General features: G+C 49.8%; 1 protein-coding gene across 21 annotated transcripts in view; it reads right to left on the reverse strand.

Annotated features, from left to right (window-relative positions):
• MEGF11 (multiple EGF like domains 11) overlaps positions 1-25,598 on the reverse strand; it is a 377,426-nt gene extending 351,828 nt beyond the window's left edge. For 20 of the 21 annotated variants that reach the window (XR_011075258.1, XR_011075257.1, XR_011075256.1 and 17 more), the window contains exon 1: positions 25,402-25,483. The gene's annotated coding sequence lies outside the window, so the exon portion shown is untranslated. Of the gene's footprint in view, positions 1-25,401 lie in introns of all 21 variants that reach the window. The other variant, XM_068554003.1, reaches the window with a different exon arrangement.
• Between the last annotated feature and the right edge of the window lie 300 nt (positions 25,599-25,898).

Genomic DNA, 25,898 nt, shown 5'->3' on the forward strand with positions numbered 1-25,898 from the left:
AGAGCGATGATAGTTTTGGTGGCCCTGCCAAGGCTGCACACTCTGAATCACTGAGTCTCTGTCTCAGGGAAGGAAGAGGGCCAGCAAGGGTCCTCGAGGCAGAGGGCCCTTGGCAAAGCCCAGACCGCGGGGAGAGACGGGCAATGTCTGCAGGGAGGTCAATGGCCCCAGGTCAGGAACAGGGAGCCGGGCAAGATGGGGAACTGGATTGAGGTGATTAGAAGCGGGGGACCCATTGGACAATGACCTAGCCTCAAGAAAGGTCTGGGTTACTTGGGGTTGGTTTGTTCATTCATCCATTTGTTTATTACCAAGCTCTGTTTTGAGGATGCATCAAGTTCTATCTGAAAGTTGCAGGGGTGCATGGTCCCCATTCTGGTGGAAGGTGATAATAGCATCTTTATCTCCTGGGAGAGAGGCAAATTAGCATCATTTACAAAGGCCTATAGTCTGTCCTCCTTCAGAACCATCAAATCACTGGGTGCTTAGATGACTGTGTGCCGGAAAGGACATCTTATCCCTCCAGCTGCCTCCAGGCCCAGCCAAACTCCCAAACTCGCTGGGACAGGAAAACCTCTCCAATGAGGAAAAGGCTCTAGCTAGACATCCCTTGGCCTTCTGTCCTTTCCTTCCCTGAATTGCACCAGAATTGTCGATTCCCTCGTCTGGCACTGCCCAGGCACCACCAGGTATTGCCAGGCTGTTTTCTGGATCTCCCCTCTGTCTCACCTATCCACTAGATTGTAAGCCCCCCAGGCAGCAGGGTTGGATTTTAAGCTTTACCCTCCATCTAGGCTCACCCTAGCTTCTTACAAACGGAGTTCCATAAATATCCACATGATTAGACATTTTTAGTGATATGATTGGGTAGTAATAAGAAATTACAAGCATAATAATAATGATGACAGATGCCTTATGTTTATGTAGCACTTCGAACTTTGGAAATAAGAAATAATAAACCTAATAATAGTAATGATAGATGTCTTACCTTTGTATAGCACTTTGAAGATGGCAAAGCACTTTCACAGACTTAAATTTTATATCATCTTCAAAATCATCTTTATAAAAAGTTAGTGGGGGGCATAGATGAAACAAGATAGGCGAAATGCAAATTACTGCTGAAGCAGGGTGATGTGGACATGGAGATGCACTATACTGTTCTCTCTCCTTGGGGATCTATTTGAAATTTTCTACTGTAAAGAGTTTAAAAAACAAACAAACAAACAAACAAACAAACAGGGGCTTCCCTGGTGGCGCAGTGGTTGAGAATCTGCCTGCCAATGCAGGGGACGCGGGTTCGAGCCCTGGTCTGGGAAGATCCCACATGCCGCGGAGCAACTCGGCCCGTGAGCCACAATTACTGAGCCTGCGCATCTGGAGCCTGTGCTCCGCAACAAGAGAGGCCACGATAGTGAGAGGCCTGCGCACCGCGATGAAGAGTGGACCCCACTTGCCGCAACTAGAGAAAGCCCTCGCACAGAGACGAAGACCCAACACAGCCATACATACATACATAAAAAAAAAAAAGAATGTAAGCAGACAAGAACCTCATTAAAATATTAAAAAAAAAAAAAAAACAACACTGTACTATGTAAGTCAAGTAAGAGGCTTGATCATCACCAGTCTTATTTTAAAGCTGAAGAAACTGAAGCCCAGAGAGGGGGGTTGGCTTGCCCAGTCACTCAGCTTGTGTGGACCCGCATATCTGAGAACAGAGAGGTGGCGTCCCCGCTCCTTGTCACATGCTCTCTTTTCTACATCACTGTTGCCCAGAGTGGGTCCCACCAACATCACTTCCTTGGAATGTTAAAAGGGTTCTACAGGGACTTCCCTGCTGGTCCAGTGGTTAAGACTCCATGCTCTCAATGCAAGGGGCACAGGTTCAATTCCTGGTCGGGGAACTAAGATCCCGCATGCCGCACGGCACAGCCAAAAAATAAATAAATAAAGGGGGTTCTACAGAAACTAAGATCCCATGGTTAAATAAGTTTAACAAAGGGCCAAACAAAGCCATCAAGTCCTCTTCCTGCAGGACTTGTCAGAGCCTTTACAGAGCACTCTGTAGAGCTAGTGTTCCCTAGAACACGGTTGGGGAACACCGAGCTACATCAGACCCACAGGCACACAAGAGCCCTATTATGCACCCAGACGCCTGCCAGTCCCCAGAGCAGGGCTTTTCAGACATCAGAAGCCAGGCCAAGTGAAAGCCGTATGAAGAGGTACGCTACAGATGAGCCCTGCTAGGTGTGTGCAAAGTCCTGGGTGACAGAAGGTGAACAAACATAATCTGCCAGGGGAGTGGGGGACTGTTATGGTGTGTGGTAAGGCCTCTAGATAATGGCTGGGTCAGAACAGGAGTTGTCAGCAATGCCAAGAAGGTACATGAGGCCCAAACTGGGCCTGGCCCTCCAGGCTCCCAAATGTCAGGGCCCCACAAGGCTTCCTTTTGGAGGAGGGATGGGGGTTGTTTTTCCTGCATGGGCTGCCCCTGAGCACTCTACAGGAACAGATGCTCCAACCCTCTCCTGTGCCAGGAATTGAGCTGCTGATTCAAGCTGCCACCCCTCCCTTCCTTGCTAATCCTCCAGCCTTGGACACTTTTGTGCTCACACCAGCTTCTCTGGCAGTTTCACAGACCCTTTGGGCAGCTGTACTGATATTTAATCATTAATGAAGCAGGGTTTTTCCATCTTCCTCTCCACCCTTCTCCTCCTCAGTAGCAAGGCCTTGGGCCATGGAAGAGCAAGTAAGAGTAAGTATGATTTGCTTTGTGAAAGCTGGAAACGCAATTGTTTATCATCCTCAAACAATAACAATTAATCGTCATTGAGCACTTATCGTGTGCCAGACCCCGTGCTGGGTGTTTACCCACATACAATTCCCATAATAACCCTAGGAGTAGGTTCTGTTTTACATCCCATTTTACAGCTGGGCAAACTGAGGCACACAGAGGTGAGGGGATCTGGCCCACATGACCCAGATGATGAGTGATAGAGCTGAGCTTTGAATCCAGGCAGGGGGCGTCTGGAGGCCCTGCTCAGAACCACTCTGCTAAGCTGCCTCAGCTGACAGTCTCTGGTCAGGAGCCTGCAGAGCTGAACTCACCCCAGTGGCAGGTCTTAAGAGTCAAGGATGGCCCAGGGGCAGCCAGCCTGGATGCACCAAGACCCCTAGGCTGTAGAGACCATCTCCAGCAACCCCAGCAATTTCCCAGCCCATTGGCTTATTCATCTGCTTTTGTCCCCTTCCCCACCCCAGTCCTGGTCACCCATGATCAGGAGGCCTTTACATGCAGCTGGACCAGCCCTGGTCAAGGCAGACGGTGGGAGCTAGAATTAGCTGTGCGGTCAGAGACACAGCATCTAAAGTCCCCAGGGAGCTCTGGGCAGCCTCATGCCATCTGAGCTCTGGCCTTCCCTTTGCCCCTGGCCTTTGGGCCCCTCTAAAATCCTGGACTTTGGCCTTGTTCCCTGCCTGGCACCCCAATCCCTTGGGGACCTGGACGCTAACTAATACAGCCTGCTTCACCTTATCACCCCCAAGGGAAGGGACCCTGATCCTAGACCTCCCGCCTCTGAAATGAGCACTCAGGAGGGAGAGGAAGACCAGGGAGTTTCACTGAGGCCTGCAGTGTGTAGGGCCTATGCCCGCTAGTTGCCGTACTTCCCGCCTCATTTACTTAACCCACCTGACTACGTTATGAGGTAATAGTATCACCATTTTACAGATGAGGAAACTGAGGCTCAGAAAGGTTAACTAACTTCACCAAGGACACAAGTGAGTGGAGGAACCTAGTCCATGCTGCCATCAAGGATGCCATGGGGTTACGACCATAATAAAGCAGCAGTAGTGTTCACAAAGGCAGGTGTGACTCTGGAGGAGATAACACCACCTTCATCTGACACAGCGCTGACACCCAAACAGGGTAATCAGTGGCCTAGACTTCACTCAGCTGCTACTATTACTAACACCTAATTTAACACATACTGCATGCCAGGCACCCTGCTATGCACTCAGCGTGCATTATCACATTTAATCCTCACAACACTATAAAACAAGTACTATTATTATCACTTTACTAAGGCTTAGCAAGCTAAAACAAATTACCCAAAGTCACTGCAGTAAGTGCCTACCCAGCAGCCATGCCAACTTCCTCATTGCCAGAGTGCCTGACTTTTGTCCAGGTACCCCCTCCTCTCCACCATGACTCAGGAAAGCATAACCCAAGTGGAACTTCATTACTCTAAGCCAATCACAGTAATTCCTTTCCTTTTGCTGGTGACTGATTTAGGAAAGAGCACTTGACCCAATTCTGGCCTGCTGGAGGGCTTCTGGGGAAAGTTTCCTTGCTTATAAAAGGAAATGCCCAACAAGAGATGGGCAACCCCTTCTTCCACTGAACATTGTCGTTCATGAATGTGATGACTGGAACTACAGCAGCCATCTCACCATCGTGAGGCGCTAGCACGAGGATGAATCAACATGCTGAGGAGAGCACCCAGAGAGGTGGAAAGGACCTGGGTTCTTGTTGTGTAAGCCCCGATGTCCTGCTTTTCTGTTACTTGCAACTGAACAGAGAGAATGTGAACTTGCCTCTCTCCCCCTCTAGACTCTAGATTGTTTGAGTCCAAGCCCAGAGCCTGTATCTATATGCCCCTCTAAAGATTAGATACCAGGCTGTCAAGCTACACAGACCCAGGGATGGTTCTGTCTCCTCGACTGTGGGCCTGTCAATCCTAAGTAGAAAACACAGGCCAGAGCCCAGCCTGGCCACCAAGCCCTGAAGGACAAGGATCCCAGCAGGTGCCCTCAGCAGACACTCCACAGTGGAGGGAGACCCTGGAGCCAGCCCCTGCCCCTTGGGAACCAAGTCTCGTTTCATTCTCCCTTTCCACTGCCTTCCTCTGCCATTGCCCCATAAATCTCCAGTTTATAAATTCTTTACATGAGGCAGTCGGGGTGGGATCCTGATTTACTCCCTGTTCATAAAACGCTGAGAAATTAAAGGTGGAAATTACCCAGAAGGACACAGAGCCTCCACCGGGGAGCCCTAGAGCAGTTCCTGGCCCAGAACCAGGCCCTCTCTGCCCTTCCCACCTTCAGAACTCAGGATCCGGTGATGTCATTGCCTTGTCCTCCCCCACAGACACCTCTCGGCTCCTACTCTGCACAAAGCAGGAAACGGGGTGCCACTGTCTCCCTGAAAACCCATTTCAGAGTTTCCTATTTTTTGAAGATTTCCTCTTCTTATATCCCTTCTGCTGAACATGATGGGGAGGGGAGATCAAGTTGGGGACCAAAAGTAGGGAGCTGATTAAAACAATTCAAATGCCAAAATATGTCACAAATCCAGAGACATGACCAGGAGGGAAAATAGAAACTTTGTATTAAATGACTTCACCAACCCAGGTGTCTCAGTTGCCTGGATCCTCCTCCTCATTTCTCTAACCTCTGAGGGCACCTCAATAGCACTTCACCCCACCACTCTCCAAGACCCTCCAGGTACTCAGAACACTGACAGTCTCTAAAATCCAGCAAAGCTGGATCCTCCTAACAAAACCCTGCATGGGTCTCAAAGCTGCCAAGGCTCCCACATCTCACAGCCCACCCGAAAATTGGCTGCCAAATCCCACCTCTGCCCCAAAAGTCAGGGAGAGTTACAAGCAGGCATGAGGGTCTCATATCAAGGACGAGGACTATCCTAGTTCAGTATAACAACGTATCTTTAGCCCACCTATGTGCCAGGGATGGCACTAGGTACTGAGTCCCTTTTTGACCAGGTCCCTGCTCCTGAGGCTGTCACGGCGGTTTTGAAGTTGTAAGACTGTAATAAGCAGAGTGCCAGGGGAGCAGGAATACAGGCCACTTAGCCCAATGGAGGGAGGGGAGTTCAGGGAAGACTTCCTGGAGGAGGAGGTGTCTGGGCTGAATTTTGAAAGACGAGTAAGAGGCAGCCAGACTAAGGAAATAGGGAAAGGCATTGCAGTCAGAAAACAGCCTGAGCAAAGGCTTGGAGGTGATGTGTTCTCAGGGAGGGTGACTGGAAGCAGGTCATCGTTACCAAAGCGTAAAGCGCGGATGGATAAGGGAGAGAGGATAGAGAGAAGCAGCTGGGCCTTGACTGCTGTGCTAATGAGTTTTGACTTTATCCCAAGGGCAATGGGGAACCATTAAAAGGTTTCCGACAAGATAGGGACATGATCCGGTTTGCGAACAATCCCCTCTGCCTGCCATGGGGAGTGTGGACTGGGGGGGACAAGAAGCAAGAAGGGGGCTTCCCTGGTGGCGCAGCGGTTGGGAATCTGCCTGCTAATGCAGGGGACACGGGTTCGAGCCCTGGTCTGGGAACATCCCACATGCCGCGGAACAACTAGGCCCGTGAGCCACAACTACTGAGCCTGCACGTCTGGAGCCTGTGCTCCGTAACAAGAGAGGCCACGATAGTGAGAGGCCCGCGCACCGCGATGAAGAGTGGCCCCCGCTTGCCACAACTGGAGAAAGCCCTCGCTCAGAAACGAAGACCCAACACAGCCAAAAATAATTAATTAATTAATTAATTAATTAATTAATTTTAAAAAAAAAGAAGCAAGAAGGGAGGCCACCGTCAGCAAAAGATGGAGAAGGGTCAAGGCAAAGCAGAGGGCTCCTGAACAAGGAGCAGCTCTTTGTTCTGGAGGCATAAGCCATGTCTGCTATGGTCTGGACAGGACAAGGAAGAGTGACGGGGTAGCCTGGGGGCTCCGGGGGTGAGCGGAGTGAGGGCATGGGAAGGGCTGCCCTGGAGAGAAGGAAAGCAATTCGAATCCCAGTTCTTTAGCCTGTGAGGGGTCCCCTGTGAGCCTGTGCGCCCACCTGGAACCAGCGGCTGTTTGCAGGCAGCCTCCTCATCACCCCCAAGCACCCCGGCCCCTTCTGCCTCTGCTCAGCCTCCAGCTCCTCTTCCCTCCCTAGGCTGGGGAGGAGGCTCTGCCCGCTCAGCTCCATCTCCTCCCTGAGAGAGGGGCGGAGCCAAGATGGGCAGCCCACCCCAACGCCCCTGGGAAAGACTGGACCCTTGTCCCCACCATCTCCTACTCAAAATTCACCTCAGTCCTTATTCTCAGGCCCCTCCCTGTGCTAGGCATAGGCCACACCCCACCCACCACCTGGCACCTCCTTCCTTTGTGCAGTGACACCACCACCCCAGGGCCCCCAGCCGTCAGGGTCCTGCGCCTGTGTGCTGACCCCTGTTATGCCTCATCACACTGAGTATTGTGTCTGTTCATTTCCACCAGATGCGGTGCCTCAAGGACAGGAACCATGTTTCCTTCATTCCTAAGGCTGATGCCACTCAAAGCCTGGTGAAGGAAACTTCCCGGGTGGGCTCTGTGATGGGAGCTTCTCACGGAGCCCAATCTGCCCAGGGAAGGTGTGTTTCCTGACGACAGGGTGTTCAACACCTGTCTCTTTCCAAAATACTCTCTCCGCCAACAAAGACCACCTTGCTGCCAAAACAATACGCTCAAAAATGATGTTCTCAACATTCACTTCCAAAAAAGGAAAACAGTAAGCATGTTTCCAGTGCCTAACACATGCCATTATCTCTAATTCTCGAATAATCCTTCAAAGGAACAACTGTGGCTGCCATTTTACAGGCTAAGAAACTAAGACTCAGAGAAGTTAAGCCACTTGCCCAGGTCACACAGCTCACAGTCCAAACCTGGACCTCCAAGCTCTCCCGTGCAGCCCACCGACCTGCAGAGAGGCCCAAGTGTGACCTTGGGTCGCATTACCTCTCTGGCCTCGGTTTCTTCATCTGGAGAGTGGGATAACAGGAGGACCTCCCTCACAGGTCAGTTCACGAGAACTGAATGAGACAATCCATGAGGAAGCTGGCACGTGGTACCCTCCCACACGTAGCCATCCTCCTGCTTGGCTCAATGCTGTCTGGAGGGCTAGCTTCCTGCCTTCATCCACTCTACGGCCCCTTCCTGGGGAAGGAGGGAGAGGCACACTCCTGCATGATAAGTGAACCAATAAACCAATCTTTTTGTCTGGGTGGGTATAAATTATAGCAGGAAGCTTTTTGGGTTGGTTTCTTCTGTGACATTAGAAGTATCATTAATTACGTATTAGGTGTTTGAAAGGAAAAGACATCAGTAGCCTATAGGATGCATTTGCCTAGTAATAGAGGATTGATTAGATGCAGTATCTACACTGAGGGCTACTGGGATTCAGGTCCCCGGCTTCACAGTGGTGGTAAATTACAGCCACAAAAATCTCTGCGATAGTAAATAATGGTGTCCCAGTTGCTGAAGGAATTCCCGGTGCCTGTTGATGAGAAGTGGGCAGTCACCCAGTCACTTCTGGGGGAAAGCAGGACAGGGCCCCACGACCCCGCTGCTGGGGGTCTGGTTCTCATGGTGGGAGACTCCGACCCCCAGCCCAGCTCTGAGCTGGGCCATAAACACCTGCTCAACTCAGTCTGCAGATGCTCCAGAGAAAGGCTGGAAGCTGCTTCCTAAACCTGGATTTTGCTAAAGGCTCTTCTGCGACTCCCTCTGGGAGTTAGATGCTCGAGGAAAAAGAAAATGCATGTGTCGCTTCTCCAACTGCAAGGGCGTGTGTCCCCTCTTAATGAGGAGGGATGGAGGAGAGCTGCTCCCACTCCTGGAGAGATGAAGGCCACTGAAACCCCTGTAGTCTGGAGCCCAGGAGTGCTGCCCAGAGGCGGCAGGGACAGGATCCTACCTGAGCATCAGTGACAATAATAACAGGCAACATTAATGAGTGTTCACTGTGTGCCAGGCCAGGTCTAAGCCCACTGCATGGATTAACTCAACCCTCAAAGCAGCTCTGTGCAGCAGGTGCTGTCATAACCCCACTGTACAGGTGAGGAAACTGAGGCACAGAAAGATCTCCCCTAGTGATCAGCATTGTCCCCTCCCTGACTTCCTTTGTGCTTTTACTTAAACGTCACCTTTTTTTTTAAATTAGTTAATTAATTAATTTATTTATTATTTCTTGGCTGCATTGGGTCTTCGTTGCTGCGCGTGGGCTTTGTCTAGTTGTGGCGAGTGGGGGCTACTCTTCGTTGCGGTACGCGTGCTTCTCATTGCGGTGGCTTCTCTTGTTGCAGAGCACGGGCTCTAGGGGCATGGGCTTCAGTAGTTTGTGGCACGTGGGCTCAGTAGTTGTGGCACATGGGCTTAGTTGATCCACCGCGTGTGGGATCTTCCCGGACCAAGGCTCGAACCCATGTCCCCTGCCTTGGCAGGCGGATTCTTAACCACTGCGCCACGAGGGAAGTCCCAAACATCACCTTTTTATTGAGACCTTCCCTAACCACTGTTTAAAACTGTATTCCCATCCCCACTCCATCACTCCCTTGTCACCTTCAGATATGCTCTATCATCTACTAACTTATTTTGTTCATAGGCTGGCTGCCTCCACTAGAATGTAAGTTCCACAAGGGCAGGGATTTCAACCAGTTCATCTTGTGTCATTCACTTCTGTATCCCCAACAGCTAGAACAGGGTTCAGCACATAGCAAGTGCTCCATCAACGTGTGTTGAATAAGTAAAGGCTGAGTCACCTGCCCAAGGTCACCCAGCTTTTAAATTTTAGAGCTTAGGTTCAAACCCAGGCACCCTGGTCCCTGACCCAGGAAGGACCTTCTCCCACTGCTGAATGAAACTCCATGGGCAACAGTGATCTCTGAGTCTTTTCTGTTCCCCTGAACTGAGTTGGGAATACCAGGGCTTCTGATAGCAGCCCCCGTCTGACTTTTTGTGGGCAAAGACAAGCAGACTTGAAAACAGACCCTCTCCAAATAACCCTTGTGTCATGGACTGAATGTTTGTGCCCCCCCCCCAAGATTCTCATGTTGCAGTCGTAACCCCAGGGTGGTTGTATTTGGTGTAAGGAAGTCATTAAGGTCAAGTGAGGTCATAAGGGTGGGACCCTGATCCAATACGATTAGCATCCTTACAAGAAGAGTCACCAGAAAGCACTCTCTCTCCCTCTCTCTCTCTCTCCCCCTGCCACCCTCTGTGAGTGAGCACGTACCCAGGAAAAGCCATGTGAGCACACTGCAAGAAGGCAGCTGTCTGCAAGCCAGGAGGAGAGCTCTCCCCAGAACCCAAATTGGCGGGAATCTTGATACTAGACTTCCAGCCTCCAGAGCTGCGAGAAGATGACTTTCTGTTGTTTAAGCCACCCAGTCTATGGTACTGTGTTACAGCAGTCTGAGCAGACTAACATACTCTGTCATTGCTGAGTGCTGAATGGGTCTCTCGCCTGCTCAAGAATGCCGATGGCTCCCCACTGCCTGCAGGGTAAGGTCCAGACTCCAGCACCTGGCCCCAACTGGGTATTAATTAATTGACTAATGGTGGCTGAATCAGACCCTACTTAGGTGCCTTCCCGGACTTGCTCTGCCGCAGCTTCCTCCTATACCATCCATCAGCTACTTTCTCACTGGAGAGCCAGGCTGCTACCATTGCATCTCACCTAACACCACCGCTGTCTCAGCCTCCCCTGGGGTGAGACTCTGGCACAGCCTCCCCTGCATCCAACACAGGAGCCATAGCAGCTCCAGTGCCCAGGTTCAATCCACTGGACATAAGGAGGTGCTGGCAGTTCTCACTTCTGGACTCAGCTGACGCGCTGTACCACAGGGCATGGGATTTGTCTTCCCCAGTGGCTGCCCAGAAGGGCCAGGTGATATGACCCAGAAGTACAAGGGAGTTTCCTCATGGGGAAAACCGGGACCAATGAGAGACCAAGATGCTGGCTGATAGACTCTCTGCCTTCTTCTACCCTGGGCAAACTGTTCTGAGTCACACTGGTTCCACTCGGCTTAACCACAGACATCCCTCATGAGTAAGCAACTGAATGGCTTTCTTTCCTCACTTCCTTACAAAGCTGTGGCTGGTCGGCATTTGCTTTTCCTCCTTTGTTGCCTACCTTCCCTTCTCTTCTCACTCTCCTTGCCCTGGGACTGCACCCCTACCCCCAGGATAGCACTAGCACTAAGTTTTGCCGCAAGCTCTGTTTTCTGGGAACCTAAAATATACTCAGTCATGGATGGCCCTTGGTGCCAGTAGGGCTTTACTCAGAGTAAAGACCAAAAGAGAAGACGAATTATTGACTCTGAGAAGGAAACAAGATACTGCTGACCCTTTGATGGGGGAAAGTGACACCAAATCCATGGAGACACAGACAAAGAATCTCCTGCTTCCCATGCTGCCCCTGGAAATGCTTCCACCCATGGGAAGGCAAAAGCAGCCCAGGTTCCCTGGGGACTTGACTTCCTGAAAGACATTGAAGGGATTCAAGCTTGCTGCTAGTCTGAGGAGCATCTGATACACAATTTATACTAGAGTGTAAAAGACATACTACGGAACCTCTGTTTTCAGATGGAGCCCATGAGGACGGCTGATGCTAACATTTACTGAGTCTTTATTGTGTTCCAGGAACTAAGCTAAGCCCTTTACCTGCACTGTTCATTTAATCTTCACAAAAACCCTATGTACTGTTAGTAGTATTAAATACTATTATTATTGCCCCTTTCACAGATGAGAAAATGGGTGCTCAGACAAGTTAGGTAACGTGTCAGAAACCACGCAGAAAGGACTCAACCCGTATCTAAAGAGGGAATGCTGAGCACAGTGATGGCCCATAAGGAAGATACTCTGGGGGTACAGCCCTCCTAAGGAAGGTTTTTGGGTTGGTATTTTCTGTGGCATTAGAAATATCATTACTTCTGTACTAGGTAGGGATGTATGTACAACATGATAAATATAATTAACACTGCTGTAGTTATACATGAAAGTTGTTAGGAGAATAAATCCTAGGAGTTCTCATCACAAGAAAAAAAATTTTTTCTATTTCTTTAATTTTGTGTCTATATGAGATGTATGTTCACTAAACTTATTGTGATAATCACTTCATGATGTATGTAAATCACATCATTATGCTGTACACCTTAAGCTTACACAATGCTGTATGTCAATTTTATCTCAATAAAACTGGAAGAAAATTAATGAATATATATATATATATACGTAATGTATTAGGTATTTGAAAAGAAAAAACATCCTTTGCTCCTTCATTTCCCATAAGGCCAGCCCTGGCCTCAAGGTCCCTCCCCAGCCAGAGATGGGTAGAGAGGTGCTGAAATATCCAAAGTGACCCTTCCTTTTCACCCTCACAGGGGGAAGTCGGTGGGGGCTTGAGAAGCAGGCAACAGGGCACATGTTGGAGTGTATTTGTCTCTGGCTCCCATATGACACAGTTGGCTCTGGTCAGAAGCAACAGCCAGTGGAATAAGAAAGTCTCCTCCCCCCAGCTGCTCCTCCCAGGGTCCCAGGGCCTCTACCCACCAACCAATCCCTCTGCTCAACGGAGGGAAAAGCAGAGGTTTCTTGGGCTTTCATTCTCCCCCAGTTCCCCAGTTCTGAGAGGGAGCTCTGGACCAGAAAGAATAAAAGAAAAAGCAGCAATTCTTAATATAATGACCTTGAAGAGCAACTCCATTTTACCTTGAAAACTGCATAACTGAAAGCAGAGTCTATGTAGACAATGCAAATGATATGCATGTAATATGCAAACGTAATGCAAATGATCCAGGGCCGGGCCAGGGCTAAGGCGCCCAGTGGCCTCTAGAGGGAGGTAGAGGAAAGCGAACCCAGGGTAGTTAGGACCTGGGGTCAGGAACCAGGTGAATGCTTTGGCTGGGAGCACCTTAGAGAGGACCCGCGTCCACGGCACTGTGAACCTTCCCAACCCCATGGACTCTTCCAGTCACACCAGCACTGCACTACATACACGTGTACACACACACACACACACAACTGTTGTCACCACACTGACACACACATTAAAACACACACACACTCACAGGAACACACACAGTCATGCTGCCATGAAACACTGACGCACAGACACCCAGCCATTCACAAAGACACACACTGATGCACAGACACCCAGCCATTCACAAAGACACACAGACTCACTTACACACCTACCCACTCCACCACACACATGGATGAACGCAAACACATATGCAGACACACACACGTAGAAACACACCAACACGGACACAAACACAGACGTACACATCTCCATGCTGACCCAGTGCAGCCAGTCTGATAAATCTATCTGGAAAAGAAAACAATCTAGACGTACTGAATATCTACTTTGTGCCAGGCATGGTGCAGGAACTTTAAATCCTCATTTGATCTTCATGAAGCAAGGTTAAGATGTGAGATGTGGGGGGGTGAATATTCCAATATTTACTGACAAGGAAAAGGAAACCCAAAGGTGAGCGGATAGGCCCAAGCTTACCCAGTAAGCAGCCGGAAAGAGAGAGACCCAGCTTCGTAGGGTGCCATGAAGCCACGCCACTCCCCCTCCCCCAGCAGAGGCTTCCCTGTGCACAGTGGGACACAGACATCACTGCCAGCTCTTCACTCCTCCACCTCGGGGTCCTCCCCAGCCAGGGGTTAACCTCTGGCTTCCTCAGAGACACTCCTGCCCTTCTCCACCTGGCCCTTTCATCACTTTGGCTGGGGTGTGCTCTGCGACCTCACATTAATTCTGGCCTTAGTATAATCTAATTTGGAAATCTCCTGGGGGAGGAAGGCAACCATTTCTTTCAACCCAAACGGGATACAAGACTGGATTTTCAGTCTCTGCCTGTCTCTGTGTGCATGTTCACACTAGAAAAATGACTCTTTCCCCAAAAGTATACAAACTTTAAATGCCACTCTGCCCACCACTTCCTACACACACACACACACACACACACACAAACACACACACACTGAAAAGGAAATGTGCTTTTCAGGGCAAAGAATGTGTAATATTTGTCACTCCCTGCCATTAAGTCACCATGTCACTTTGGGCAAGTCACCCACCATCCCAGGGTCTCAGTTTCCTCATTTGCCTCATTTGAGAGATAAGACAAGCTGATTCTCAAGGCCCCTCCCTCCCCCACCTTCCATCTCCCTGATAGCACAAGAGCCTGAGGCTGGCAGTTGCCCTGCAGTGTTCCCCAGAACTGTCCCCTGACCTTGGGGACTGCTAACGCTGGGATCTGAGAGGAGCACAGGCCTGGGCCCTGCCAGGGAAGGACAAGGTCAACCACAGCCCCAGGGTTAGGATTCAGCCATCACCCACGGGCCTCTGGCCTCTGGCCTGCCTACCTGAGATACTCTATGTCCCCCTGGTAACCTCAGAGGCTCAAAAGGGAGGTCAGCTGGGAGCAGGGGAACCCTGAGATATAATAAGGCCGTGATTTCGGAGCAAGCTGGAAGAGTTGAAAAATGCCACATTGAGGGTTTCGAGTGTATTTTAGGGGCTTGGGCTCTCTTTCCAAATTAATATGCATGGGAACAAGCATGCCATTTATTTACATATGTAGATTGTTGCTCATCCACTGCCGGATAAAAAAGTTTTGGGGTGTTATTATTTACTCTAGTTATTTTAAGCTTGGATGATAAACCAGTCAAGTCAGGCAGGGGGAGGGCAGCTTCCAAGGGCAGGAGTAGGTTTTAAATAATTTTCGATCTGAGGAAAGGTGGGTTCCAGATACCCAGGAATGGGTCACTCCGACCCTGACCGGCAGCATCAATTCCAGGACAGCCCTTCCAAGGTCATCCCATTCAGCCCCTACCTCAGAAAGCCTGGCCACCTCACATAGTCCCACAGAAGCCTTTGGGAAACCAAGCCCATCACTATCACTCAAGGTCATGGTTGAGAGGCAGGCAGGCACAGGTTTGGGGTGTGACTTTGGTCAAGCCACTTGAGTCCCTGTTTCTGAGGATAATGACCTGCTTTGCAAAGTTGTAAAATACACACTAGAAAGTTATGGAGAGGGATGGTGGTGATGGCTGCATAATATTATGAAGTATTTAATACTAGTGAACTGTACACTTCAAAATGGTTAAGATGGTAAATTTTATGTGTATTTTATCACAATAAAAATAAAATTTTAAAAAAAGGACAAACTTGAAAATAAATGCACCAAAAAAGTGCTTGTTAAAGTGTGAAGCCCTAACCAAGGTAACCGTTGTTAAGGTATCTTCTCTCCTAGGGTAACTGGCATCCGCTCCTCCCACGCACCTTCAGGGAAGCCTCCATCCCCTGCCACTGCCACCCAAAGCCACCCGAGGATCTGAGAACCATTATCCTGCTCTTTACTAGCTTCACTTCTCTTTTCTGCATCAAATAACACCCTAACGACTCCACCAGAAAGCAGTGAGTCCACTGGGAGAATCTAGAGGTTGCCAAATTACTCCAAAGTCCTTGTACTCTGAGCAAAAAGCCCTGAAACCTGGTGAGGGTCCGTAGGGAAGGAGGCAGTGAAGCCTGGTAGCAAATTCAGGGGCTCTGAGTCATGCAGACCTCGGTGGAATCCAGGCACTGCCAATGTCCAGTGGGACCTTGACTGCTCAATTTCTCTGAGCCTCAACCTTCTCGTCTGTACGATGAGGCTAATACTATTCTACCTACCTCTTGAGATAGTGGTGCATGCAAAGGTCCAAAATGTGGTTTCTATTATTAGGATTGCAGAACAATCAGCCACAGTTCTAGCATTAACTCTTTCAGACCTCTGGGGGCGCTCTTTCAGAGCACTCAACATTTGTTCTCAAGCAGGGGTTCCTTAGGCACTGAAGTACTAGTGTTGTGGTTTCATTTCAGTGATCAAGTAGTTACACTCAGTCGCAAGGCAGCTTTGTGTCAGCGTCTGTTGTTGCGCTAGAATTAAAGAGAGCTCCTTTAATTGTTGTGGGCTAATAAGAAAAAAGTGGCTGCCTGACACACAAATGCTTTTGTGCCAAGGGCTGGCCAGATGACCCCTCAGCACGTTGTAGGAACAAAAGCTTCACAGTTGTTCAAGCTAAGAAAAGCAGGGGCAGAGTTGAGTCACTACAGGGCGTGTGGTGGAGGAAGCAACCAAAACCATGATCATGTAGCAAAGGCTGATGTAGTCTTAGCACAACAGTATCTATCACGTTAAATCAATATTGTTAATCTGAATGTTATTGGCTTTGTAGTTTGCATTTTAATTTATAAACTTGTTTGGGCTCTAAGACTATGTATGAGCTATAAGCATAAGTTGTTTATGTCTAGTTTTGTGTTTATATATATAATATATATAATATTAACGATTTAAGACACTATTGGAAGTCTGTGGGAAGCATTTTCCCCCTTTATTTATTTTTTTTTTAATTTATTTTTGGCTGCACTGGGTCTTCATTGCTGCACGCGGGCTTTCTCTAGTTACAGCGAGCGGGGGCTACTCTTCGCTGTGGTGCGCGGGCTTCTCATTGCGGTGGCTTCTCTTGTTGCGGAGCACAGGCTCTAGGCGCGTGAGCTTCAGTAGTTGTGGCGCACGGGCTTAGTTGCTCCGCGGCATGTGGGATCTTCCCAGACCAGGGCTCGAACCGTGTCCTCTGCCTTGGCAGGCGGATTCTTAACCACTGCACCACCAGGGAAGTCCCTCTCCCTTTAAAATGGAACCATCTGTACATTTCTCAAGTATTAAAACCATTGCCCTAAAGATTAATGCAGAGACCAAGCCTAAAAATCAGCCTAATTGTTCATTTTCTTCTACAGTGGATGGGCAGAGGGGGGGGTTGGCTGAGAAGAAACTGCAATAGGTGAAGGTTAAGTGATTTGCCCAATGTCACTCATAGGTCAATCTCCACACTCAGGATCCCTACCTTGGATGTCAGGGAAGTCTCTGGACTCTTGGGTAAATTCCTTCCTCCTTTGCTCCTGAAACATCTTATTCTACTTTGACTGAACAATAAAGGCTAATAAACAAGTGGCTTTCTCTGTATCCCAGCTCCTCTCCCCACCACGCCTCAGAGCCAAAATTTCATCCAAGTCCTGAGGAAAAGTGGATTCCTCTCCCAGCTCCAGGCAGAGGCTTCCAGAGGCTCCCAGCTCAAAGTGCTCCAAGGATGTCCAGAATAAAAGATTTCCTGTCTGTTGTGAAGGGATAATGAACATAGTATGAAGAAGATTCCACCCACAGATCTTTGCAGAGCCTGCCCCTTTCCCACTTCTGACACCAGCATCACCAACAGGTAGACACTGAGCCCTGCTCAGTGCTGGCTCCTGGGGAGAAGGAATAAACCAGTTTCAAGGAGCTGGTTTGTTAGGGAGGTGAGACCTACACAGACAGAGCCCAGGTGAAGATGAACCAGCCAGCAGATATTCAACAGCTCGGTTGTGTAGTGGAGAGATGGGAGTTGTAGGAACTCAGGGGAGAGGTAGATCAATGAGAGATGGCAGAGATGGAAGCCCCCTAGAAGGTGTGGGGCCAGAGCTGAGCTGTGAAGGCTGAGTGGGACCTGGCTGAGTGGAGGGAATTGATCATTTCAGCCAGTGGCAAAAGCTGTGAGAAGGCAACAGCGTTCCTGAGGCAGTGAGGAAGCTGGAGATGGGCAGCTCTCACCTCCTACCAAGCTCCCCTCCTTCTCTCCACGGTCACCTTCCTGCTTATCCTTGGATTTACCAGGGGAGTTCTCACCTCAGGGCCTTTGCACTTACTATCCCCTCTGCCTGGTGTCCCCTACTCCCAGACACCCACATGGCATCCCTCCTCTCAGTCTCTGCTCAAATGTCACCATCAGAGAGGCCTTCCATGACCACACTGCATCCCATCACCATACATAACCCTTCACCTTGCTATTTTTCTTCATTGCAACAAGCGTAAAGTATATAATGTGTTCATTTTTTACCACCTGTCTCCCCCACTTCAATGCAAGCTCCATGAAGGCAAGGGCTTTGTTTTGTTCCCTGCTATACTGAGTATGTGATCAATGATCAGTATTTACAGAATGAATGAATGAATGAGAGGAAAGAAGAATGCTATAAAGGATGGAAGAATGCCAGTCATAGCTCCTGGAGGTAGCAGAGACCTCCTTCCTGTTGACAGGTCAGCAGTGTCTTCCTTCCACACGTAAGACACCAGAGACACAGAACAGGAGTGGTGGCAGGCGAGGGTGGATGGATACAAAGGGTCAAATGCGGGTAAAGGGAGGGCAGAGGAGTTCAGAAAACCTGGCCAGATCCAGCTTGGTCCCACTAGCAGAATGTTTTATGCTCTCAAAGGAATCTCTGGCCCAGGCTTGAGAGTGGCAGGAAAGATAGTCAAGGTAAAAAGGTGATGGGTCAAAATGAGCCACAACCTAACTGGGGGTGGAAGGTCTTCAGGAAAGAGTTGTTGTAAACATCAGAGTTTAAAAAGTCCCCCAACACACAAGAGAGGGCCTGAGTCTCATCAGAGACAAGAGACAGAAGGAGCCTGTGGGACACAGCAAATGGGGAAAAGAGACTGGGAGAACAGGGCACCCATGGGTCAGGAGAATGTCGGGAAGAAACCACTTAACCTCTCCCAGCCTCCACTTCCTCATCTGTAAAATGACGACCATAATCCCAACCTCACAGGGTGGTTACAAGGCTGAGTTAAAACAACTCCCCAAAATCACCTAAACTAGTGCCCGGCATATAGTAGGCAGGCATTCATCAAATTGAGTCCCATCTCCAAAGTGAGGTTAAGGTAAAAAGGGTGAAGATTAACTGACTTTTCAGGTAAATAATCTTATTTCCCTTATTCCTGTGATTTATTAATTCAATAAATATTCACTGAAGTGCCCTGTGCTTGCATGTCACAACTGGATACAAAGAAGGATCCACTCCCACCCCATCTCAGACCTCGACGGCCTTACATCCAATTGGGAAGACGAGGAACATTTCAACAAAATGCTGAACAATGACCCTAGAGTGTATTATGAAGTACCGAATTTGTGGTGTAGGCAACAATTGCTACAGAAGTTCAGGGGAAGGAAAGATCGATGCTTCGAGATCACTGTGGGCTCTGGTGGTCAGGGAAGGTCTAATGAGGATGTGGCTCTAACACTGGCCTTGAAGGAAAGGATGGTTTGGCTTAAACACAGAGAAAGGCAGAACTTGAAGCAGAGTCAAACGTGGTGGTGAGTCCTGACAGGTAAAGATGGGGAGAAAGGATGCAGGCAGATTGCGGAGACTTACGAGGGTCAATGTGAGGAGTTTGGGCTTCATCCAGTGAATACTATGGGGAAAAATGTAAGGTAAAAACGACATTTTAGGATGACTTGAAGGAGAGAGATAGAGGCTGGGAAATGGCACCTCAGGCAACACAATGTGTCTACAGCACGGATTCTAGGCTCATTGCCGCCTCTGCACTAGAATTACAGACGATCCTATTTGCAGAGCCCCATAGAGTGCTCCTGTAGGAGATGTATGTCCCTATGACCCCCAGGCACTATGCCTTGGGGCTGGGAGATCAGAGCAGGAGGCCAGTGCCATCACCCAGCACGAGGTGGAAAGAACCTGTACAAAGGGGAAGTCTCATGCCAGAAAGGAGGACTTATATTCAAGAAACATAATGAAAACAAAAGAAAGTCGGTGCTTGAATACAGGAAATAGAGGAAGGAGGCAAAAGTGTTGCTAAGGTTTTGAGCCCAAGCATCTGGGAAGACGGTGTTGCCAACAAGAATGAAGAATCCAGAAGGGCAGATGGCTTGAGAAGTGGGAAGACATTAGATTTCATTCTAGGCTTATAGACTTTATAATGGCAGCCAAACATCATCATCATCATCATCATATCATCTAATTAGCAACTGAAGATAAGATACACGATCTCATCTTGGCCTAACGGTCCCATTTTACCACTGAGAAAAGAAAAGCAAGAGGCAGCAAGCTGGGCAGAAGGAGCTCATAACCCATCCATACTAAGATGCTGGAGTTCCCATATGCACTATGAACAACCTCCTCCAGGAAGTCTTCCCTAACTACTGTGGCTCCCACTGATGTCATGCTCCTCCTACCATGGTTGGTCTGCAAGCCATAATTATTTGTTTACTCTCTGCGTGTGTTCTCTGATTATTTGATAGTCTACATGGTCTAGTCCTCACATGTCTCCTGCACTAGATTATAATCCTTTGATGTCAGAGATCAAATCTTCAAATAATGTACTTCTTCCATACTAATCAAGTGCAATTATTGAGTTAATTCAGATTTATCTGCCCAATAAATCCCTATTGCCCAGATGAGTAAACTGAGGCACAAAGAAGTGAAATACTTTGCTTAGGGTCACAGGGCTAAAAAGGAGTACAGAAAATTCAAACCCAGGTCTTAAACTCTAGAGCAGATATTGTTGATTGCTCCTTTCTTCTTTCCAAAAGCCTCCTAATTTCTTTCCTCTCTGAGGCTCAACACACAAATCAAGATTATTCTAGACCAATTAGGATGGTCTCCCTCCTTTGCCTGTGGCTGGCTTATGCATGGACATGTGACTCACAATTCCAGCCAACTGGACACGAGGGAAAGTCTGCTGAGCCTTCTGGTAAAGGTTCCCCTCCTGCCTTTTCTGCCTCTGCACATTGTAAAGGTGTAATACGTGGATCTGTTACAGCCATCTTGTGACCTTGAGACCAAGAAAAGATGAAAAGAATCTGGACCTTTGATGATGCTGTTGAACCACTGAAAGAACTAAGCTTGGGGCAGACAGCCCACACCTGTTGTACTGGGAGATACTAAGTTCCTAATTGTTTCAGCCAGTTGTGTTCAGGTTTTTTGCTACTTGCAGCCCTGACTGATACCCACTCCAATCAAGGGCTCTTGTCACTACAGGTACTGAGCCAAGCATTATGGGAGATATACAACAAGTAAAAGTCCTGGTCCCTGCCCTCATTGTTCCTTTCCCAAGATTAGACATTCAATAAGTATTCAATCTGTCTCTGATTCATTGATTCTCCCTTTGCTCATCAGTTACAAAGGATATATTCCCTGAAGGCCTCTTTCTTCCCTTTACTCAGCCTCACTGATTATCTCTAAATTTCAGCCTCACGTTTGGACTGTGGTCTCAACATTACCGACCAGGTCCTTCCCCATCACCAGGCACCACCTCTAAGGATCAAGCTAAAAGCAAGGGACTCACGCTTAGCCCAGAGAGACCATCAGTGAAACTCCGCACTCCTAAATATTTGTTCTTTGAAATGTCTTTCTCAATTAGATCTCACCCAAATGTTTGAGAGTCAGGCTGAATTCCAACTTCCTGCTCCAGAACAGATATGTTGAGCCTGCATAATTACTGCAGCCAGCTTTATTTGCTATAAAAACATGGATTTTTTTGCTCCTTCTCGACAGAAAAATAATAAATAGAATCCAGATGAAAAATACCAGTATTTAGTAGAACAACTCTTTTATGGTTCTTTTCTTTTGGGTCTAATTAACACATTGGGGATAAAATGTGTTTTTACATTTACCCAACCAGCTAAGGTGAGACACAAACTCTCCTTTCCTCCTGCTGAGATACAGCTTCACATCAGAAACACAGGTGAAAACAGACAGACAGTTTCAAAACACTTTGAAATGTTCCACAAACAGATCTGTATACCTGTGAGGTGGACTTCCTCCAATCCCTCTCTGTTCACACTGTTCAATTTTTTTCTCTGTCCCTTAAGAACACATTACATAGTTGCTGTCAAATGAAACACAGATAGTCCCATTAGCCAGAGAAGCAATCTCTCTTTCTTTCTTTTAAATGAAGAAGACTTGCCTTTTAGGACAATGACCAGCCCGGCCATGAAAGTTTCATGAGGGGCTCTTGGAGTGGATGACACCTTTACAGTTATAACAGTGCTATAATAAACCCCCGCAGAGCCACAGGGCATGGAGTCTACATCCAACACACGACACCTATTTATTCCCTAATTATATTGCAATATATTCTCTCTGTATGTGTACTGATGAAGATAAAATATTCTTTTAATTCTATGGCCTCCTGGGAGGTAAGGGAGAGGGGATCATGCATAGGCAAATTCCGGGAGTTCCTAGAGCTCAATCACAGCCTTTGTTCCAGGTTCCCTCATCGCATAATCTCAAGAAAATCACTCACTTTCCCTTGTTCTAACACAGTGGTTCTCTCATTGCGGTCCCGGTCCCGGGGCCAAGAGCATTAGCATCACCTGGGAACTTGTTAAAAATTCAAATTACTGGGCCCACTCCGGACCCTTTGAATCAAAAATTCTGGGGGTGGAGCACAGCAATCTGTGTTTAAACAAGCCTTCCACATGGAAGTCTGAGAAGCACTGGTCTACAAAACAGGAAGGAAAGAGCATTATTTTAAATTGAATCAGGGATCAGTGATACCTGGAATCTACAGGGCCTGGGCTCCTTTCTGAATAGCTGTCTCAATCTGCAGAGTCAGGGCTCCATTTACCCATCTGTATACAATGGGGCTACAGCGTTCACCAAGAAGGTGTGGATGCTGGAATTTAACAGGTACATGGTTACCTGGCACCAGTCTCTATGGATAGCAAGATCACAGTTGCCAATACTCACCGGCTCCCTCCCACAATACTCTGACTGGCAGAAGCTCTGCAGAGCGGTCCTCCAATGCCATATCTAAGGTCATCATTGCAGCTGCCTCTGGGTTACCCTTGGCAACCAGGAGCCGGGGTCATGGAAGCCCACAGAATCTCCAAATCTCATAGTCAGTAGCTTCAAGCCTTTTCACCTCGGAGCCTTGAACCACTAGAGGGGAGGCTCAGGATTATTTCCGTTACATTGTCCCATTTCAGCACTTCCTCAGACATCTTTCGTGCGTTTGCCTCCACTCTACAACTAGACTTTAGGCCTGTGGAGGATGCCGCCTAGAATGTCAGCATCATGAGCTATGGGGCTCTGACTGACTGGCTCATGGCTGTCTCCCAAGGCCTAGGCCAGTGCCTGGCACAAAGCAGGAGCTCAAGAACTGTTTGTTGACTAAATATTCCTAGCACGTTAAATGCCCTGACCATACTAAGTCCAACTGTAGGCCCCAAACCTTCAAGTATCTAAAAGTTATGTTTGGAAAGGGGCAAAGAAACTATTTGAAACCCCAGGGAAGAAGGAGAAAAGGGAAAAGGAGAAGCAAGAGCCTGAATAGTTCCCAGCTGGAGCCACAACCCTTGGCTCATAGAGTGCTGACTTTCTAGCCAATTTCTCACCCTGAATTAGGAACTAGAAGACCTCTGGGCCAGGGTTGGTTTTTTTGTTTTGGGGTTTTGGGGTTTTTTTTTTTGGTTTTTGGTTTTGTTTTGTTTTGTTGTTTTGTTTTTTGATATTAGGATCCTTGTGCAGGGAGGGGCCGGAGCTGAAGGGTGATCAGGCACTGACCACAGCTTCTGAGCTTGAGTTCTAAGCAGCTGGGTCTTCTAGCTGCCCTAATGCTTCTCACTCAAAGGCCAAATTCTCATTGGTGCTGACTCTACTGTCTTTTGACCAGACACTTAAGGAGAGCTTTTCTACCCTCTTAGGACTCAAGCCTCATGCCCCATGATCCTTCTCCCTCAATTAGAAATCTACCCAAGACTCAATTCCAAATCATCCCTTCTCCAGGTACTATCCCTAATCCTGCCCCCTCCAAACAGTGATTTCACCTGGGAAGCCTTCCTTGACTACGAAACAGTGGCTGCTCTTTCCCTGTGGACTGCACTTTATGGGGCTGGGCCGAGTCTTAAGGGTTCCTTTACCCCCAGACTTCAGTGCAGGGGCAGGACAGATATGCAACCAACTGTCACCTAAGTGATTTGTCCTGGGGGATGATCACAGCACAGCACCTGACAAGCGACCAGTCCTCTACCTCTAACCTCACACACACCCAGTCCTGCAGCCTCCAAAGGCCTTACCATGGCCTGGCTGGGAACACTTGCCCCGGGCTGAGAAAGTGGTGAGGACAGCACAGAGTACTAGAAAAAAAGCCCTGAACTAGGAGTCAGGAGACCTGGTTTACATTCCCTCACACCCTTAACTAGCTCTAAGCGAATCCTTTCACTTCTCTGTGCCTCCGTTTGCTGATCTGTGAGTTGGGAGGAAGAGGTGGAGACTGCAGTCCTGGACCTGGAATTTCTAGCGGCTTAAACAGCATATGATCTACGGAGAGAGCTGGTGCGTGATGTGCAACCAGGGAAAAACCCGCCAAAGGAGCTGAAGATCGAGTGTCTGTAGACGGTTGATTCGAAGCCCTGCGGGGACCCCGCCCAGCTGGCAGGGGACAAGGGCCGAGGGACCCTCTCCGCAAAGCCCCCAGCTCTCGGTCCCACTAAACCTGCTCTAAACCCTTCAAAAGAACCTCTCCAACAGCACTCCAACAAAGAGGGCTGCGAAGCCAGGGTCCCGCGACCTCCGCGGAAGCCGCACCGGGTTAAGTCCGGCCTCCCGGACTCCGGGAACGAGAGGACACGTGCCCCCGGCAGGCTCCGAAAGCCCCGGCCAGCCTTCGCTTGCCGACACCCCTACTTTCCCGGCAGAGCGTGTAAGGGGCGCTGATGCTCGCGCACGAGTACCATGGCCTGAGCGAGCAAACCACCTAAAGGCCTCCTCCAACCTCCTGGAGGCCTTGCTCTTTGCGTCCCCGGTGGGAGGGGGTAGGTCGGTACGGAGCGGGAGACCATGAAGCAGAGCCACCCAGGTTCCCGTCGGGTGACGGCTCCGTCCCACTCACAGACCCTGACTCCCGCAAGGAACGATTTTGCGTATTTTTCGTCGTATTTTTTCAAACAAATAAGGACAATAAACCAAGCGCAGGGGGAAGGCGGCTGCGTTCTGCTGCTCCAAAGGACCACAACCACGACCCGCCCCACCTGCAACACCACCGCCCAGGGCTAGGCGAGAAGTTGGGAACTTCGGAACCGCGCTCCAGGCGCGCACTGGGAGTCACTAGCTTCTCTTAACTTCGGGAGCTGCGGTCGCCGCCGAGGGCAGGAGGGACGTCCGGGGAGTCGACTCGGACTTCCCCGAAGAGTCGGGACGACTGGATGAGAAAGACAGGAAGGGGGTATACGTTCCGTTTCGCGCCTCCAAAAAGCAAAAGTGCACATGGTACCGCCCGGGGTTCAGCGGCAGCTAGGCGCACCGCTGGCCACCTCGGGGGACCTGGCCGCGCCTCGCAGGCTCTACGCCCGGACCCCGGCTCTCCCGGGCGTCTCGGGGCGGCTCGGGGGCGGGAGTCCCCAGACTCAGAGGAGGGCGGGCGCCCTCCCTGGGACAACCGCGCCGCGCCGCTGCGCTCGGGTTTTCCCTCGCCGCGGGCGCTGCGTCCGGACTGAGGCCAGGGAGTCCGCGCCTGCCCACGCCGGGGCGCTCCACATCCTGCCCGGACCCCTGGCGTTCTACCGGCACTCACCTCCTCCCGCGCCAAACTCGGCTTCCGCAGCCCGGACCCCGGCAGGGCAGCGGGAATCCACGGGGCTGGTGTAAAGTTAGTCGCGGGGATGCAAAGACCCTTCCCCGGGATCAAAACCCCCAAACCCCGTCCCCCTGTGCCCACAGCGCTCCGAGGCTCCGCATCCTTGCCGTCCCCGCCCAGCCACCTACCTGCTTCGCGGCCTGCCCGGGGCTCAGTCGGCCAGTCGCGGTCCTGTCCTCTGGAGCCTGAGCCGCGCCGGAGCGCCAGACCAGGAGCCGGAGCAGCGGGCAGCACAGAACCGGGCGGCGGGCACAGCGAGAGAGAGTGAGCGAGCCGGCGCGCGGCTGGAGCCGCGGATGCTGCCGCTGCCGCTACCGCCGCCGCCGCCGCCGAGCCAGCCCCCACCCGCTTCGTCCCTCGGCCCCTCCCTCTCTCCTTCCCTCCCAGCCTCCCTCCTGCCTGCTCGTGGCTCCCTCCCTCCGTTCTCTCCCCCCACCCACCGCCTCTTTTTTTCTCCTTCTCCCTCTTCGGTCCTTTCAGACCCTGCTTTCTCGCTCTCGCTCGCTTGTTCTTTTTCCTCTTTCCGTGTCTCCCTCCAGCCTTCCTTTGGTTTCCTTTTTCTCTGAACCTTTCCCAGTCTCTCTTCTCACCTCCTTCCACCATCACCCCCCAACTTTACGTTCTT

This window comes from Eschrichtius robustus, chromosome 1, assembly GCF_028021215.1.
Source record: "Eschrichtius robustus isolate mEscRob2 chromosome 1, mEscRob2.pri, whole genome shotgun sequence".
Lineage (NCBI taxonomy): Eukaryota > Metazoa > Chordata > Mammalia > Artiodactyla > Eschrichtiidae > Eschrichtius > Eschrichtius robustus.